A 19077-nucleotide genomic window follows, 5' to 3' on the forward strand; every position below is an offset into this window, starting at 1 on the left:
CTTTAATCTTATGCCTTCTGTTTCCATGGGATTCATCCCAGTCTTTTTACTAAATACGTGGAGAGTTTAAGTTCAGGTGCTCTGTAAAATAAACATTACAAAATCTCACTGACTGTCATCTTTGACTCCAGCTTTTTTATTGTTTCCATCTGTATCACAGATAAGAATAAAGAAGCTGAATTTAAGACACTTATCTGTGTCTCTTATAGAGAAATTATAAGTCTGATTCAGAAACAGAAATAAAGGTAAAATTTATATGTATTCAGATTTCTGGGTTTTTTAAGTGTAGTCCTGGTATTTATTTTATAGTGCTGACTTGAAAGCAAAAAGAAAATACGGTCATATAATATCTAATTTCTTCAGTTCTTAACTTCATAGTGTTTGCTCTTTGACATCTAATGAAAATGTGATTGCCATCACGTGTGCCAATACATACCAAAACATACACATTTCTACATTAACTTAGTGCTGCTTTCTTCAATTTTCTTTAATTAATCAGAATTGGACCTTGAAATTATATGCTTGCAGAAAACCTATTTCATACATGAAGATATTAAATTATTGGGGGAAGCATAAATAAGCTGATTGTAAAACTAAACTGGGACTGGTTGCTCCTCATTTGAAATGTAGATTGCTTATCTTTTCTTTTCCATCACATCTCTAATGTGCAGGTATAATTCTCAAAGCACTGCTGCTTTTAGAGCTACTTGAGGTGAGAGCAGTAATTAAATACTGTGAACCTTGGGTTAAGTAGTTCACATTAGGGTTTGGGGAAGAAAGCTGCAAAACATTTCAAGTACCTAAGGGCACATGGTACATCTGTATAACTTTGACGATTTTAATTTATTTTTTTTTATTGTGACATATTATGTGAAATGGCCAATGGCTCTTTGAATCACATTTTCTTACCCATGCAAATATACAGCATTCTAGTTTTGTTAATTCAGTTGCATTCAGATGCTTAAAGGAGAGGATTAAGTTTTAACAGCTCTCAACTCTTTCCTCTTCCTCATACCTCTGACCTTACTCTCAGATAGTCTTTATTCCCCTTCCAAATGCAGACTTCCAATGAGATACTTACATAAATGTTACAGTAACTACTACAGGCAAGAGACGGTATACCTTCTTTATCTCTTGTTCTAATAGAGAAGTTAGACCTAGTGAGATAAAAGAAGTGATCAAAACAATGATTTAATTTAGAATTGCTTATACATGGGAAAACTTAGAGAATGTGTAGCCTTATGAAAGTATAGCACCTTAAGGACAGTTTTCAAGTAATCACACCTCATAACCAGTGTACATGAAAGCAGAGGAAGAAAGAAATAGAAGATGTAGGAGAAGAAAAAAAAAAGTGTGTACTATGTTAAATAACAGGAATTTACTCTAAATTGAGTGTAAGCGCAGCAGACCCAGGAACTTCAGACCTTAGAACATTAACAAATTTTCCCTAGTTATGTCAGTCAGCAAAATAACGGTTCAATTACAAAGCAAAGTAAAGCCAAAAAAAAAAAAAAAAAAGAGTGGTCAAATTTCATTAGCTCTCTCTGAAGTTATGCTCATGAGATGTATTAAATACCACTTCATTTTTTTTAATAGATTGATATGATTGCAATTTGTAATCAGGTCCTTATTTAGAAGACTACTAAAACATGGATGTGTTTTTCTTGGGCAGACATGTAGATTTATTGATAGGACAGTGATGGGCAATAACTGTGATTAAACAAGAATATTACGATTTTCAATACATGTGAGCAAGGTACCCAAATTATTATGCCCAATGCCATTGCTGGATTTAGACCTATGCCACGTTTCTTCTCAGAAATGTTTAATGCTTTACTGCATATCAGTCCCTTCTACTAATGAATCCATATACAGGGAACTTATTTTGGCTCATTAACTGTGATTAACTCAATAACTAACATTAACCCAGTCCAAGCCCATGTGATGATGCTGCCATGAGCAAAACAGAACCCCTCAGTTCCTTCAGTCCCTGTCCTTGCTTTTTTGCCCTATAAATACAAAGATATTGATGGACACCATTAAAGCTTGTCAGCTAAAGAGCTTTGTGACACAATCCTGTCTCTCCTAGGAGAGGGAAAGTTGTGGTACTTTGGATGTTTTTTACCCCTCACTCCACTGGAGAAGCTGAAGAATTTAATTTCCATAACCTTTATAAACCTTTTTAAATTTTCCTGCATTTCAGTAGTTGCAATGGGAAAAAATGGCTGTTTTGCAGTTGTAGTGAAGTGATGTATACAGCTAGGTCAGGTGGTTTTGAAAAATTAGGCTGGACATCAGGGATTTGGTTTTGTCCTTTCTCACGTAGGGTTCATAGTTTATTATTCACTCATTATTCTTGGTCGTCTCCCCAGGAGAGACATAGTTTGTCACAAGCTGTATTCTCTCAGATAATTTCTGGACTCTGCTACAGCCCCTGTTTTGAGTCTTTTTGTTCAGGTGTCTTTAATGTGGCTCAAAGACACTCTGCAAGCAGGGTATAGACAGCTTATAAGTATAAAGTACTCATTTAGTAGCTAACACAAGCAAAAGATAGGATTTAATAAGCTATTAGGCTAAGCATTAGTGTGCTCACTGTTCTGATAAGGCACCCAAAGTGTCTTTGTTGGCTGGGCAGGCATCACCCAGGAGGGAAAAATCCTGCTCTGTATCTCCCTGGAACAGGTTCTCAGTGTTCCTGAACTGTCTCCCATTTCTCAACATCCCACTCACACTAGGAGACCCAGACCAGGCACAGTTTTCTTGGTGTGGGGTCACCAGTACCGAGCAAGAAAGGATCATAACCCACCTTGATCTGATGGCTGTGCTTTTCCTAGCGCAGCCCGGTGTGTGCTTTGCCTCATTCACAACAAAAACATACTTTTGGCTGGTATGTGTGTTGGCACCCACTGTTATTCCAGGTCTATTTCAGTTTGTTCCTGGCCTGCACCAATGCATAGGCAGGTCTGTTCTGTCCTGAAACAGATCCTTGCACTTTCCCTTGCTGAAATTCAAGGGTTCCCTGATGATACACCTCTACTTTTAGCAAGGTCTCACTGAAATGAAGATCTAATATCCATTTACCATCTCCTTCTCCCCTAACTTTGAATCATTCAGAAACCTGCTGAGGTGTAGAAGAATGGCTGCAGAAGCATGGCCTTAGAATCTCTGAAGATCTGCACAGTCCAGGCCTGGTATTAGAATAGGCCTGTAATCAGAATTGTACTGAAGTTGTTGCTGTGCTGGAGTTAACAAGAAAGGTAGCCTTGAGCTATTCTTGAATCCTGAGACCAAGTAATTATGTTGTCCCAACAGGCCGTGGCTGTAACAAGATACAGCTGCTGGGAAAGCAGGTGCAGGGCCAAGAAAGATAGGGACCGGTATGGGAAAATAGGGAGTAACAAACTACAAGGCTGAAGCACAGCAACACAATTAGCTACATGGATAGAATGCTTATTTTAGTCATGATAATTAGGGGTGTGAGAACCGTGCGCATTTAGAGACTACTAACCAATTATATTTCTACTTTACGAATATGCATGCGTATCGGTTCTATATAAGTAGTGTTAGAAACTAATAAAGTTGAGCAAGATGCATAACTCATATTGAGCGTCTTCTTGACTCCGGCGAACTCTTCTTCCAACAATTGGTGCCCGAACAACGGGAAAACTGGTAATTACTGGAAAAACTCTGCCTTTGCATCGCGACGGTGGCCTTTGCAAAATTGAGAGTCGCTGTGAAGTGTTCGAGCAGGAAGACGTCCGTAAGGAGTAAAGGCATCTGAATCCGGCATTGACGTCGTGCACGGACCTGCACCGGTAAGACCATTTTTTCCTCGATGATGGAAAGGGAAGCGGCACTCACTCTATTAACTGATATTCTTGCTAAGCGAGAGGCTAGCGTGAGCACTAAGAAGTTCCATAACTCTGTAGGTGGGTGGCTGAAAATGGACACTTAAAAGACCCGCAATTGCTGTTTAGTGTGACTGAGTGGCGACAGGTCGGGGATTCCCTTTGCGATGCGATCCTTAGCGGCAGCAAGTCAGCCAAGGACTTGGGGACTGCCTGCCGGGAGGTCATAAACCATTTACGATCCCTGGTTGCGGAGAAAAAAATGGATATGGCTGCCTCAGACCTCCTCGGTTGGGAAACCGAGTCGTAGTCTACCCAATTATTTGGTCTGGGCGCTCCTTCTGCAAAAGGCATAATTGTGCCCATTAAAGAATCTGCGACAGAGCTATTACACCTGACACCATCTCCGGAGGGTGCCACCGCAACGGGTGCTCCGCACTGCCCTGAAAGCTACCGAGAGCCGCCCCCCCTGTTAGATGAGGACGAGGGTACTATGGCGGGTCCGAGTGCACCTCTGAATGAGAACGTGGAGTCTGATAAAGAAAATGAACCCACCCCACCTGCACCTGCCCCGATCCCCTGTACCCGAACCAAACCCTCCGACCAGCCCCTAAACCGCTTGCAGCAGCAATTGACTGAATGCCATCTGCCTACTGCCAGTCGTGATGTTAAGATCCTGACCCAGGAAGGTGTTATCCTCCACCCTGCCGCTCCCGACAGTCGTTGGTCTGGGGTTGTAAGAGACGCTATATTGGAGGGAGAGTGGGAAGCTGCTTCTGCTGTTGCTTGTCCAGTGCAGACTACTGCTTTACCTGCTGGTTCAGCAGCTGCTGTGTGGAAACCTTTTGATTGGAAATTTATGCAGCAGCTACGACAAGCCATTACACAATATGGATTACAATCTGAACCAGTCAAACACTTGTTGACTTATTTGTTTGACTCCGAAATCATGACACCCAGTGACTGTACTTCGCTATCCAGATTGCTTCTTACACCAACACAGTTCCCCGCGCCCCGCCAGCGTGCCGTGCCCCGCAGCTCCCCCCGCTCGCCTGCCCACCCACCGCCACGGATCCCCCCAGCTGCTGGCGAAAAGCGGAGTCCAGAGTTCGGATGGAGCTGCAGATCGCACCCCCGCCGGTGGTAAGACCGTGTAGAGTAAATCGCGGCAGGACTCTACGCTAAATTCCGCTCTGTAAGGGGGGGGCACTACGGAAGGCCGCGACAAGTAAATCGCGGCAGGGCTTCTCTGCGCTGATATCCTTTCTGTGAAAGGGGAGAGCTCTGAGAAGACCGCGATGGAATTAGACGCGGCAATTAAACTGTTAACTGGCATCCTCCTTAAGAGAGGGGAGGGCATTAAAGAGACAGAAGTGGAGACCTTAGTTCGCTGGGCACGAAAAAAGAATAAGATACCCGAGCCCGCGTTATTGTTTAGTATTGCGGAATGGAGAGAAGTGGGAAATTGCCTCTAGGGTGGCGGTCGATAGTTAACACTCTAGAAATTATGAAAGCAAAAAAAAAAAAAAAAGTAGCAGCCGCAGCCATAGAAGCGTTGGGGAGAGATGTGTAGAAAAGCCAGTGGAGCAGAAGGGTGATTCACCTAAGCCTTCTCTCTTAGTTACACTTTTCAGAGTTGGGCATACTCGTCCTATGAAGGGCACGTCCGCCCCTGCGTGTTCAACAGTGCCGGAGCTTTTAGATAAGACAGCAGACAAACCAAAAGTTCCTCCTCGTCCTGAAACATCAGACAGGTTTGAGGAAGAAGGCGGGGAGAAACCTTGTGATAACAATACGGAGAAATCCTTACAGGCGGTAATAGATAAATTAAGAAACCTGGAAAAGCGAGTTGAAATGAACCTGCCTACTACTTCAATACCTGCAATTCCTCCAGTTAGCCCAACTACCCCACCGACGCTGAACTCGAGAAAAGATCCAATTCTACAGTGTTAGTCTGGTGTTATTCGTGATGCTATTTTGGAGGGAGAATGGCAGGTGACCAGCTCGTTAGCTTGTCCAGTACTGATTAATAATCTTGATGCACATAATTGGGACATGATTTATGGAAGATTAATGATCAGATTTTAGCGATGGGAGTGTTGCAACCTGCTCTTCCACCTTTTATGATGATCCCTCAGATTTGGCAAATTGTTGTGATAGACTTGAAAGACTGTTCTGTCTTTTTAACGATTCCCTTACACCCTGATGGCACACAAAGAGACTCACTAACGATGATTTGCAACCGTTCCGATCCTGGTTGCATGGCACCGAAGCCAACAGTCCTCGAACTTGTTCACCAGAACAGCACTGCCCTGAAAGTTGTGTCCCGCAAGATTCAGACTGGCTGGTGTGGTCGCCGAATGGCAAATAATCCGTTATCTTTTTTGGATTGTAATGTTGCCACTTCACCTTTTGCCCTTATTTTGCAATGGCAAAAGAAAAAGGGGGAAAATATGGCGATCATTTTAGAGTGGTTGTTTTTGCCATTGCAACCCAGACATTGTATTTTAAGTCGCCCTGAAGCAGTAGCGGCCTTGGTGAGAACAGGAAGGGACAGGATTGTTGAAATTGATGGGACTGAACTGGCAGATATCAGTATTTCATTAAATTAAAATGTGGCACTTCGGTATTTGTAAATCATCTTGGTTCTAATGTAAATACAGATCACTCATTTGTGGAAGGTCTGTTGGATAACCATAGCCATTTCTCTTTATATTTATCAGCCCATAATTCAAGATTTTTATGGTGTCAGATCTTTCAATCTGAGTTGTGAGTTCTGCAGTTCCGACAGTTGTGAAGCAGTTAATGACTTGCTGAATTAGTTATGGTATGGTTTCAATGTTTAGGCCAAATAGCTTTATTTAAGCATAAGCTGATTTTTTTCCATCTCTTAAATTGACCTACATATGTCTTCTAAAAATAGATATTGCCTGTCTTCAACCTACTGAAGCTATAGTCTCAATTTTATTTAATTTTAAAATAACAGAGATTAAGACTTTTAAAAGTCTAAGAGTTTTAAAAGTAAATGAGATTAAGACTTCCTGATTTGACACCTAAAATAGTATTAATTCAAAATCCAGGCTCCACCCTCCTGAGAAGTATATATCTAGATTTTGTCCCCATATGATTAACTGCACTTTGTCCAAAAAAATATCTGGTCTTCTAAGCAGTTACACATGTATAACTGGCTATGTAATGTAAGAGTGCAGAGAAGAAGCCAGACTCTTCTCAGAAAGAAAAAGGGCAATTTCAGTTAGATATAAATGAAAAAAAATTACCATAAGGGTGGTTAAATATTCCAGCAGGGACTCAGAGGGGCTGTGGGATCCTTGTCCTTTGAAGATGTTTGAAACTTGACGGAACAAAGCCCTGAGCAGTCCACTGTAATTGGACCTGCTCTGGACAGCAGGTTGGACCAGATGACCTCTGGAGGTCCTTCCAGCCTGCGGGATTGTGTGATGCTGTGGAAAGTTTCTGTACCAGTGACTGTAAGATGCTGAGAGGGCATGCCAGAGAAATGATCTACAATTGTCATGTTTGTACACTTGTTAAGAATGATTTTCATACTAACTGCTTAAAGGAAGATTATTTTGGACTAACTCTTCATGTCTTTATCTATTTGTCTTGCATTACCTTTGTTCTAGCAGAAATCATGTGTACTCCCCATATATGGCTGTGGTTTTTTCTTTGCTTATCATTTCTATAAAAAGTTTACAGCCTGACATATACTTAAAAGGAAGCTATTCAAGAACAAGGAGTTACAACTTTAAGTTTAAAGCCATGTTGCAAACAACTAAACATGATGATGAACCCATTTTGTGTCAAAACCAAGCAACTACAGTGACTTTAATTACTTTAACTCTGAGCTTCTGTTTTACTGTATCTAAATAGGTTTAAATCTGTGACATTTAATATCAATTTTGTAAGCACCTCCATTCATTTTGTACCATAGGAATAAAAAGAGATGCATGCTAATAGCTCAAAGGATTGGAAAGTCACGCCTGACTTAAAGGAACTTTCTTTCTTATTCTCATTTGTTTATCTAGAGTCCTCCTATGGCAGTCAATGCAGTTGCAGCTATAGAAAAAAAATAATATATATATTCCACCTAAATTGCTTCAGCCCATTATGTTTCAGAATAGAGAAAGCAGTTACGTGCTAAACTGCAGGGAACAGAGGGGAAGGGGTGAAGGGGGAAATTGTAGCAGATTGCAAGACTTTCTCTCTGATAGTCAAAGGAATAAGGAAATTAGTCAGGAACATAGGATATGTTCCTGAGTCTCCCACCTTGTTAAGATTAAAATCCAAAGGTTAAGAAAAATGTCTTCAATGCATGGCTATTCCCATGCCTCTTGAATTACTACAGAGACATGGAAAAATCCTGGGAAAGGAAGGAAAGCTTGGGGGATACCTGTTTCTAATTGCATGAAAATAGCACGATCCCAAGGTATGGTAATTTTGATTCATGCTCCGTGGTCCTGAATTTATGCATTTCATTTCCTAATTCTAATAAAAAGTCATAGGTAGTATCTAGAACACAAACCAGAAAACTGAGTAATACAAAAATAGTGATTAAATACCCTGGATTCTGGTTGCCTTTGGCCTGTGTTTCTGTGGTGGTGATATGGAGAAATAGTGTGAAATAGGGACAATGGACATCGATTGTGATTGTATATGTCTGCTCAAGGAACGTGGGTATGGTGACTGGTCATGGGTGTGGTGTCTGGTCACATAGCCACACAGCTTTGAGGAGACGCCTACCCTTCTTCCTCTAACAAAGGGGCTATTTATAAAAAGGATGAGAAAAGGATGAGAGACATTCCAATGTTATCTAGAGGGAGGGAGTGCTAAGTCTCCTCGCTGGAGAAGATCAGATGGTCACAAGGACATGAATCACCTACAAACCTGCAAGACCACCACATTCCAGGCAAAGGACTGATAAGCTAATTAACATACGAAGTGAGAGTAAGCGGGTTTAGGTAACGAATATGTATGGGCGTTAATTGAATATTCATTTGTTTTATTGTATAAATGTGAGATGGTTCGTCACTTCGGGCATGCACGCTTGTGGAGGAGCGATCCCCCATGCATCTGCGCGCAATAATCATACCTACTTTATAACTTTCGAGTTATAGAGTTTAATTCCGTACATCAGTACCAGTGCACTGGTCTGCTGTCACTGATGTGATTTGTAGCCAGATCTGAAAAGAGCAGGGCTGACCAGCGTGTGGGCTGTTTCTCATCAGCATCAGACTATATAGTCCCTTGTACAAACACACTGCAATAGCCTTCCTTGTGTGCTGCTCAGCTCCTTTCCTACTTTGGTGCGGGTCACTAATTTTCCTCTGCTCTGTCTCACCTTATATATGTTTCCTAGGAAAGACATGGACAACGTAAAGAAATATACGGCCATAATCTCTTAGCTTTCAGCTCTGCAGGCTGAGCAGTTCGGAGTTTGCTTCTTGCTTTTGACCCTATGAAGGCATCTTAGTTTTGGTGATGCTGAGGGCACCTATGCTACCACGTACTTCAAAAGCACCAAGCAAACTCCCCCACGGTACGGTGTCAAGCCCACAGAGTCTGCTTTTGCATTTCATTTTATTTTATTTTTACACACCCCCATTTTACTCTGTTAATGTTCCCACTGCTCCTATGTCCCTTCTGCTGTGTTTTCAGGCTAGAATTTCAGTCCTCACAACCATCTATGTAAGCTATCCAAGAAGGTTTTGACTTCTCTGTATTCCGTTATCCATTAATTTCTCTGCGGCTTTGGCTGTAGATTTTGGGTGCTGTTGGGTCCCGATACATGTCAGCATTACAGTGCAGTACTTACCATACTTGGTTTCCTGAAGACAGAAAATGTCAGTGGAAATCTTTTGTTGGCATTTTGGGTAGATATAGGCTCTGTTCATCTCATTACTAGAATTATTTAATGAAGAAATTCTTGTCTAAAGATAAACAACATCCACACACAGAAGCTGTCCTATAGCCACAAAATAATTGCAGATTTGTTAAAAGAAAAAAAATGTTATTGTTTTAGACTTGCTTGGTTTTGACTTTGAAAAGTTGTCAATATTCAACAAATAGAGTACTACTAACAACAGCAAAGTATCATGAAATCACCCATAAAATGGAACATTTTCAGTTTTGCTCTGATTCTTTGCAGATAAGGAAAATGAGGGAAAGAGCATTAATTGTTGGGAAGAAAATCCTTCAGGGCACTGCCATTTCACAAACCTGTAGTGATTTACATAGCGTGATTGCTTCACTAGTTGGAAATTCTAAAAAAAAATGCAGTCCCCCCTAAATGAATCAGACATTAGAGACAGGGAAAAATCATGAATTTGCAAGTCCTCTGAGAACTCTGCACTATGAGTTTCGCTGGTCTCTGATATTACTCTTTTATAAATTTTAGTAGATAAGTGCTAGAAAATTAAGAATATATGACATTACCATCATGAGATTTCTCTCTTGTTCTTTGCACCTTAATATATTCTGGCTTCATTTACAGGTAAAAAAAAATTATGCTTATCTCCCTTGCTACCTTATGCCCAAACGACATTTGTGCAAAAACTTTATTTGGATACTATAGACAAACAGAAACCAGGATAGAATGATATCCCCCATAATGGCACACAGAATTTAGATCACTATTATCTTCATAGAATCATAAAACGATGGAATGGTTTGGGTTGGAAGGGACCTTAAAGATCACCTAGTTCCAAACCCCTGCCATGGGCAGGGACACCTTCCACTAGATCAGGTTACTTCAACCTGGCCTTGAGCACTGCCAGGGATGGGGCACCCACAGCTCCTCTGGGCAACCTGTGCCAGTGTCTCACTGCCCTCACAGGAAAGAATTTCTTCCTTACATCTAATCTAAATCTCCCCTCTTTCAGTTTAAAGCCATTCCCCCTTGTCCTATAACTGCATGCCTTTGTAAAAAGCCCCTCTCCAGTGTGGATAACTGGCTAGCTGAAAAGGGTCACATAGACATAGTCCAGCTGGCTGGACAAAAATGCACATCGCTCTCAGCTTATCTGAAGTAAAGCAAAATACACTGTCTTTGGCTGTCCTTGTTACACAATAACAGGAAGATTTTGGTGGGAAAAGAATGTTGCAGGTGGGAACAGATAACTACAGAAGAGAAACTAGGGGCGGGCTTGGTATTTAGGCAACTAACCAATAATGAGCTTAACTTTTGTAATATGTATGAGCTAATTATAACAAGGCATAAAAGGTGACTGTAAGGGACAATAAACGAAGTCTGCTGATCACTCATATTGAGTGACTGTGTCTTCCCTCTGTCGCAACACTCCAGCTTTCTTGTCGGCCCCTTTAGGCACTGGAAGGTGCTATAAGGTCTCCCTGGACCCTTCTCTTCTCCAGGCTGAATCACCCCAGCTCTCTCAGCCTGACTTCACAGCAAAGGTGCTCCAGCTCCCTAATCATCTTCATGGCCTCCTCTGGAGTGACTCCAACAGGTCCATGTTCTTGTGTTGGAGGCCCCAGAGCTGAACATAGCACTTCAGGGGGGGGTCTCATGAGAGCTGAGTAGTGGGGCAGAATCCCCTCCCTCACCCTGCTGGCCACACTGCTTTTGATGCAGCCCAGGATACGGTTGGCTTTCTGGTCTGTGAGCGCACATTGTGGGGCCATGTTGAGCTTCTCATCAACCAACACCCCCAAGTCCTTCTCCTCAGGGCTGCTCTCAATCCATTCTCCACTCATTCTAAACCAATTCTCTGTATTTGTGCTTGGGATTTCCCTGACCCAGGTGCAGGACCTTGCACTTGGCCTTGTTGAACTTCATGAGGCTCACACGGGCCCACCTGCCAAGACTGTCAAGGTCCCTGTGGGTGGCATCTCTTCCCTCCAGCATGTCAACTGCACCACACAGCTTGGTGTTGGCAAACTTGCTGAGGGTGCACTACAACCCACTGTCCATGTGGCCAACAAAGATGTTGAACAGCGCTGGTCCCCATACCGATCCCTGAGGAACGCCACTCATCACTGGTATCCACGGAAATATTTTGATCATATTTGGTCCAGATGAAGCCTAATTTTGATTTACAATGCTAGCAAAAAAAATGTTACAATGCTAGTAGAAGATGGTATTTTAACCCACAAAGGAAGAATTTATGACTGAATTTTTTTGAGGAACAAAACAAAATCATTACTCTTCCAGTTGTTTTTGACCACAACCATGCACTCTGTGATCAAAAAAAACCTGTACCTTTGAAAAGTTATTCTTATATTCACCAGGGAACTTTTATTATTGTTATATAAGGACTTTGAGAACAGCAACTTACTTGGATTCCCCACTCCCATGAGGCTGGACCATTTCTTCCTCCAAGCAATTTCAAAGGCAACAAAGCCAAAATCCTCTGGAAAACTTAGTATCGAATTGGCTTCATGTCAGGAGGCAGAACAAGGATTTGAGACTATGTCCCTTACACCTAGCACAAAGATTATATTTTGCTTTGTACATTTTGACTTAGGGAGTGGGATTTAAGGTTAGTATTTCTTTCTGCAATTTCCTCCACTTAGGAAGCTTGCTCTAGTTTTGTTTTCTATTTTCCTTCACTTTTTTAAGTACAATGAAGTTAAACTTTGACAGCTCAAACATACATACATAAAAACATACACATATATAAACCTAAAACTCATATACATCTGTACATCTATACACATATACTCACATACACATATATATTTTTATGTGTCTATCTGTATATATATGTGAGCTTTAGGTTTATATATATGTACATATGTATGCATGAGTCTTATGTATGTGTATATATATGCATGCAGTGGTATATATATTGATTTCTGTGCACATATATGTAATCCAGTTACTCTTGCTTGATAATAACCCAAATACCCACTTCAAAACAACTTCTGAAACAGTAAATATTGGAATTCCTAGACCATTTGTTTTAAGGCTGTCAAAACCACAATTTATGGCATTACAGCACAAAACAAAATTGATTTTATCCTCATCATTTCACACAGTAATATAGTTTAATGTTTATTTTTAATTCTTTGTTATTTCTCCTTGATCTGAGAAAAACGTCCAAATATCCTCTTTGTGCTTCAGGCAAAATAAAGTTTTAATCATAAACCACTGCAATCAGTAGAAAGATTCAGTGCCTTTACAAAGTTTTAGATCAAGACCTACTATACAAAATGAACAGTATGAAATTAGATTAGTGGCAGGATCCTGGGGGAAATTTTAAGGTATAAACATCTTAAATACTTTCTGTATTATAGACTCCAAGTAGAACATTTTCTTCCCCTCATTTCCATTATAATCTCACTAAATAACAAAACTAATCTTTTCTTTCTTTCCCCCTAATGGAATCAGCAGCTTTTCAATGATTTCTTCACCCGGGCTCAAAAGCCAAAATAGGCATTTGGATGTTTTATACAATATTTTCGTTAAATAGCTCAACTATTAAAATGTGATTTTGTAGGCTTTCTATAGAATAAAAGTTGCACCTCTGGAAATTGGACACATCTAGAAAACAGTTCTACTTTTTATCTTTCCTGTGGAGAATGCATATTTCTAGTGCCTATGAACACACAAATGCTTAGTACTTACACTGAGCTTTTCATCTTTGACACACACTGAGAACATTAACTAATTAATCTTCACAACCCCCTGCAGGGTAAGTAAGCATTATCCCTGTGATGTTTGCTGTGCATACAATACGGAGAGAATAATGGAAATTGCTGGTGCTTATGCTGACAAAAAGAGTTGTGGAGATGAAGAAACAGCACTTTTCTAGTGTGTAGAATTACCCCGTTCCAAGGAACTTCTGACTTTGGCTGGCTTTTCATTTGGTTTTGGCTCATAATTAAACTTTGTTCCCATGCATGCCTTCAAAAACCTGCAGTTTAGGCTATATTTTTTTGACTAGATGCAGCAGGGAAGCAGAATATACAGTGGTCCTAGGCAATGGATTTTAGCTGGGTACCAGATGCTAGAGCTGTGACCAGCTCAGATGCTGCTTTTCTTATTTTAATATTAATGCTTGTGCTCCATTGGAGGATATCCTCATTCTTCAGAACGTTGCTGGGGTTTAGACTCTTTCAGTTGTCTACTATTCTTTCCACTCATTCATATGAAGGTGTCTTGTTTACAACCATAACCCAGCCTGAATGTACAGACTTGTCAGCTTTGAGATCAAGCAAGTGTAGTGCTATTTAGTGACAGCTCTTGCTTTGCCCAACAAGGCATCAGTCCTTTGTCTTCAGCTAATGACAGCTCCTGCTTGTTGTATGGTTTTGGCCTGGATTCAGTGGCCTAGCTTTAGGAATTTGGCTGCAGTGAAATTACATCACTGTCTGTCTTGTAGTTTGGGGATTTGGTAGTGCTATCACCTTTGAAGGTAGTTATATCTTCTGTCAGCCCTAAAGAGTCTATGAGAATATCCCCAGCCTGAGTGACACAGTCTAGCATCAAAGTAGGTGGGGATGAATCAGGTCCTTTCACTAAAATTTCCCAGCTGTATGTTGCATTAGCATATGTCTCACAGCTTCCTCCTGAGAAGGGACTTAATCCAAGCTGGGGTTACTAGTTATTGTAAATGTTACATAAGAATATCAACATTACATAAGACATTAAAAAGTATTATATAAGATTTTTTTTTTAAGCTTAATTATACAATTGTAACCAAAGGCTATCAGCTCATCTCATCCCACAGAACTAACCCTTGTTTCCTGACAGAAATGTCTGTAGCAAAAGCTGCCATATCCCACACTGTGTCCATACCCAGTGAAGATATCTGGCTGATAGCAATTTTTCACAGCCAATTTATGTGTATTGCAAATTGAGATTATACAGAGAATCAATGGAGAGTAAGAAATTAATTAAAGCCTTTATTTTCCAGCAGGTAGATCTGAAAACTAGGAGAAAAAATTAACTAACACTAAATGTAGAGGTTGAACTCCAGATGCCTAGAATTGAAAACCTTGGCTCATGGCTTGTGTTATTACAACACCATCATACCAGCTTGCACAATAAGCTCTTAGGCTTGTTGTTTAACAGAGGACAATTCTAAAACTATGGGTAGATAAGTATCCAACCAAGCACTCAAATCAAGTGCTAGAGAAATTGTTTTCTCCTGTAGTTGAGTACAACAGCACACCCCAGCTCAAGCAAAAAAAAGCCCAAAGCTGTTCGAAGGTGCTATTTCAACAGTCTTTGCTTTGGTGCTTTCAGTCATTTTCAGTCATTTACAATTGCCTATTCAATGACAAGGAGACAGCAGACAGTAGCTTTCCTAAATTATTCATTTCAGCCCTACAAAGTAACTCTCAAGATTTCATTGCCTCTGTTTTGTGGCATTAATAATTCAGAGCTGCTAGAGAAGCAAAGCTTGCCGCTTTAGTGCTTATCTTTCATTTCCTTTAACAATACTACACCTCACAGTCTTGTCCTGGTGGCTCATCCAATCTGAACCTGAGCTTTCTCACATACTCACCGACAGAAGTGAGCTGGAATAGACCACATTTAACAAAGAGGAATTTAGGCATTCGCTTATACTCCTCTCGGATTCAGCAGCCAGAGTGCTCTCCTGTTTCCAAATATCTTGGAAAATAAATAAATACTACCCTCTGGTGTTTTCCATTTGTAAATATTGTTATGGTATCCACCCTTATGCAAAAACAAAAAAAAGGGTGTTTATTTGACTTAATTTCTAAGTCCTAAAGGATTCACATGTTGCTGAGGATCACCGATTTGCATTCAGTCTTGGAATAGTTAAAAGAGCAAAGAAACATAAAAGGGAAACCTGAGCTGCAGTCTACTGAATGCAAATCATCTCAAACTCACACCACAAAAGGTACTAAATGCACCCATACATCTAAACCTTGCTTTTAAATATTCTGTATAAGTAATATATTAATATTACCATAAATATTAATACTACCATATTCAATACATATTGTGGTATTTCCATTGGTCACATATGTTAAAGGAATATATTATATGCTTATATTCTCTGATGTGTCATGGGCAACATATGTCAGTCTGATACAGTATTAAAAAAAAGAAAATCTCAGCTCCCTTAGCACCACCCCATATAAAAGTTGCATGAATCACTGAAACCAGAGTGGTTAACCAAGGCCTGTGTAATAATACCTGTATGCCAAACCACACCCTGATGTGTTCCTGTAAACAGAAAGTGTTTTTTATGTCTGTACGCATGGACCCACACGTGTGTACATCTAAAGGTCATGTTTAGATGATGACATTTAGTAGAGTCACTGTGCAGATAGTCCTGGACTCATCAGCTGGTAGAGTTGAGTGGGACCCATCTTGTGCCTGTCCCATCCCATCTTTCACACACAGGGTTACACTGACATCAGCGATGTGTACCTGATCTAAACAACTTCTTTCCAAAAGGTGTATAGTCTTAAACTAAAGACTCTGAGTCATGGAAACATCTCCTGTATTCTTCTGTAAACAGTTCCACTTTTATTTGCCATCATGATGAGCAAGATTTTTTTTCCTTTTTGACTGATGTGGTTTTAGCCTTCCAGCTTTTAAACTAACTCTCTGCGTAAGCATAATCATAAAAAAAACTTTGTCCTCCTGACAGTCTCTTGTCATTTATCATTGTAGATATTTAACAGAATTAACATGTGACTGGGCTTTGATCATCACACTGGGCCCATAGGGGGAGACAAATGAAATGAGGAATGTAAAACTAAACTAATTAGAGCAGAATCTTTCTTGCTCGGGGTAGAATTTGATCAATATGTCAAAGATTTCTCATGTCTACAATCAGCTTTTTTCTTTGTCCCAGTAGAAAATTTGGACTTTGTATTCCACTGATTTGAAGTTAGCATTCTTTGTTCCTGGAAAACACAAAACTTGAGCTTTACTTACACCATCTCCAACATGAAACATCAAAAGTTAAGCCAGATTCCTTAAGAAGTTTTGAGGTTAGTTTGGAAAACCATGAGAAAAACATAGGTGTAATAATTTATGTTACTTACCTTTCAATTTCCATACCTCCATGTCCTTCTCTTGCTGCGATGGAGAGACGGGACACAGCTTGATGCAAGCAAATGTCAATTTATTGTATAGAAACACGGGTATATATACTTTCAGAAGTCGCGCGTTTTAAACAGATTGGTTCTTTTGAGCTAAGCATTGCATACTAGGCAATCCCCGATTGGTGGTTAACTACCAGCAATTAACAGCAAGGTGTTACCTTTCCTTGGCGCCATCCGTCCCCCACTCCCCTGTGCTCTCTCATCATGTTAATTGTTGTGTCTAGACAAGCTCGAGCACATTCCCCTCAGCTGATTGCCACACATGGTCCTAGTTTCCAGCCCGCTCCTGCATTCTCTTAACTGTTTTCTGTCTTTCCTATGCACTCAGAGGATTATAAAATCTGCATTTGTAAATACCATTACAAATAACAGTATGCTGAATCTTGATTCTGTCTTTTTTTTCTTTTTCCTTTTTTTTTTTAAGAATGTTATAATATGCAAGAAAACTAACAACATAAGAGCATGTTCCAAGCTTTCTCATCAAGGTTTGTGTTGAAGACAGCTGTATTCAAACCGATTTGAACCTAAAAAAAAAAAGGAAATGTTATAAATTGAGACCACAACGGATCATAATCCAATTAAAATTTTATTAATTACAGCAAGTAGAATATGAGCAAAAACAGCGCTGGACGACAGGGGAGTCTGCGCTCCGCCAACTGCCGTCCTAAGCAGTTCAAACAGTCCCTTTTTATACATCTTTTACTCCTGTGTTCATGAGGTAGTGGAGGTACTCTGCGCATGCTTCAGTTGTTGTTAGGGGGTCGTTTTCTGCCTTCTGGTGGTCGTTGAGGCCGAAGTAAGAAGTCTTCCTCCTTTGTCCCATAGTTGACCCCTCACTCATATGTCCTTATATGGGGTAGTTTGTCCTGTTTCTGTCGGTTCCTGGACATCTGGTGGTTATCTTATCTTGCACAAGCGGTATCTTGTGGCTATTTATATCTTTTGCTGTCTGACCTTTACATTGGGCTTAACATAAATCTTAATAAACAATACCCTAGTCCATAGTTTCTTACAATCCCCCCTTTTTCTTTTTATCCTATTATTGTTTATTAGACGCTGCTTTCATTCTCGGCACTGCAAGCAAACCTTTTTCCACAATCCCAACATTTATCATAACACTCACAAGGTAATACCTCACAATTACAATAGGCATAGTTCTCACGTGGCATAACGCATTCACAACAATCTTCATCCTCATTAATAGATACACTCTTATACTTTGCCCCAGACCTCGTAGTTACAATAAGCAATTTAGCTATGTCAAACCGTTCTTTAATAAAATGTAAAATATAGCGTAATATACAAGGCCCAAATATAAGTCCCAGAATCAACATAATAAGTGGTCCTGCTAAAGCAGACAACAAAGTGGTTAGCCAAGGTGAAATATTAAACCAGTTTTCATACCATGACCTGCTCGCCTCACGATTTTTCTTACGTTGATCTAACCTTTTTCGGAGTTCAGACATGGTGTCCTGGACTACTCCCGTATGGTCAGCAAAAGAACAACATTCTTCATTGAGAGCTACACATAACCCTCCTTCCTTTAAGAAGAATAGATCTAATCCTCTTCTATTTTGCAGCACTACTTCTGATAAAGACTTTACTGAAGTGGCTAAATTTTGGATAGATTGTTCTATTTTTGCTAAATCCTCATCTACAGCCATCTGCAAACTTTGTAATTCCTGACCTTTTACTAGGGAGGCTATGCCTGTACCTGCTCCAACTCCGCCCGCTATCAGCAGTGTAGCTAGGGTTACCACTGTAATTGGCTCTCGTTTTTGTCTATTCAGGTCTCCTTCAAAGTGGCGTAACACCTCCTCGGAGGTGTGATAGATCAGACGAGGAACAATAATCACCTGTACACAAAACTGAGATTGATTAAACACGTTTAGGGATAGGCAAGGCGTTACTCCGATGTCTGAACAAACCCATTTAGCTCCTGGTGTCGGGATAGCCCATTTGTCATTTTGATTCTTGTGTTTCTCTATATTGGTGTTAGTGACTGTTCGGTTGCACAAAGGCTGATACTTTTCGGGCACTGTACCTATACATTTTCCTTGACCTGTTACTAATTGAATAGTAATTCCTTGCGTATGGTTCCTCTGGTCATTCCATGGGCATTCTCGTGGGTTTGAACCATTAGACCATCGAATCCTTCCTG

Source organism: Falco rusticolus, chromosome W (assembly GCF_015220075.1).
Source record: "Falco rusticolus isolate bFalRus1 chromosome W, bFalRus1.pri, whole genome shotgun sequence".
Classification (NCBI taxonomy): domain Eukaryota; kingdom Metazoa; phylum Chordata; class Aves; order Falconiformes; family Falconidae; genus Falco; species Falco rusticolus.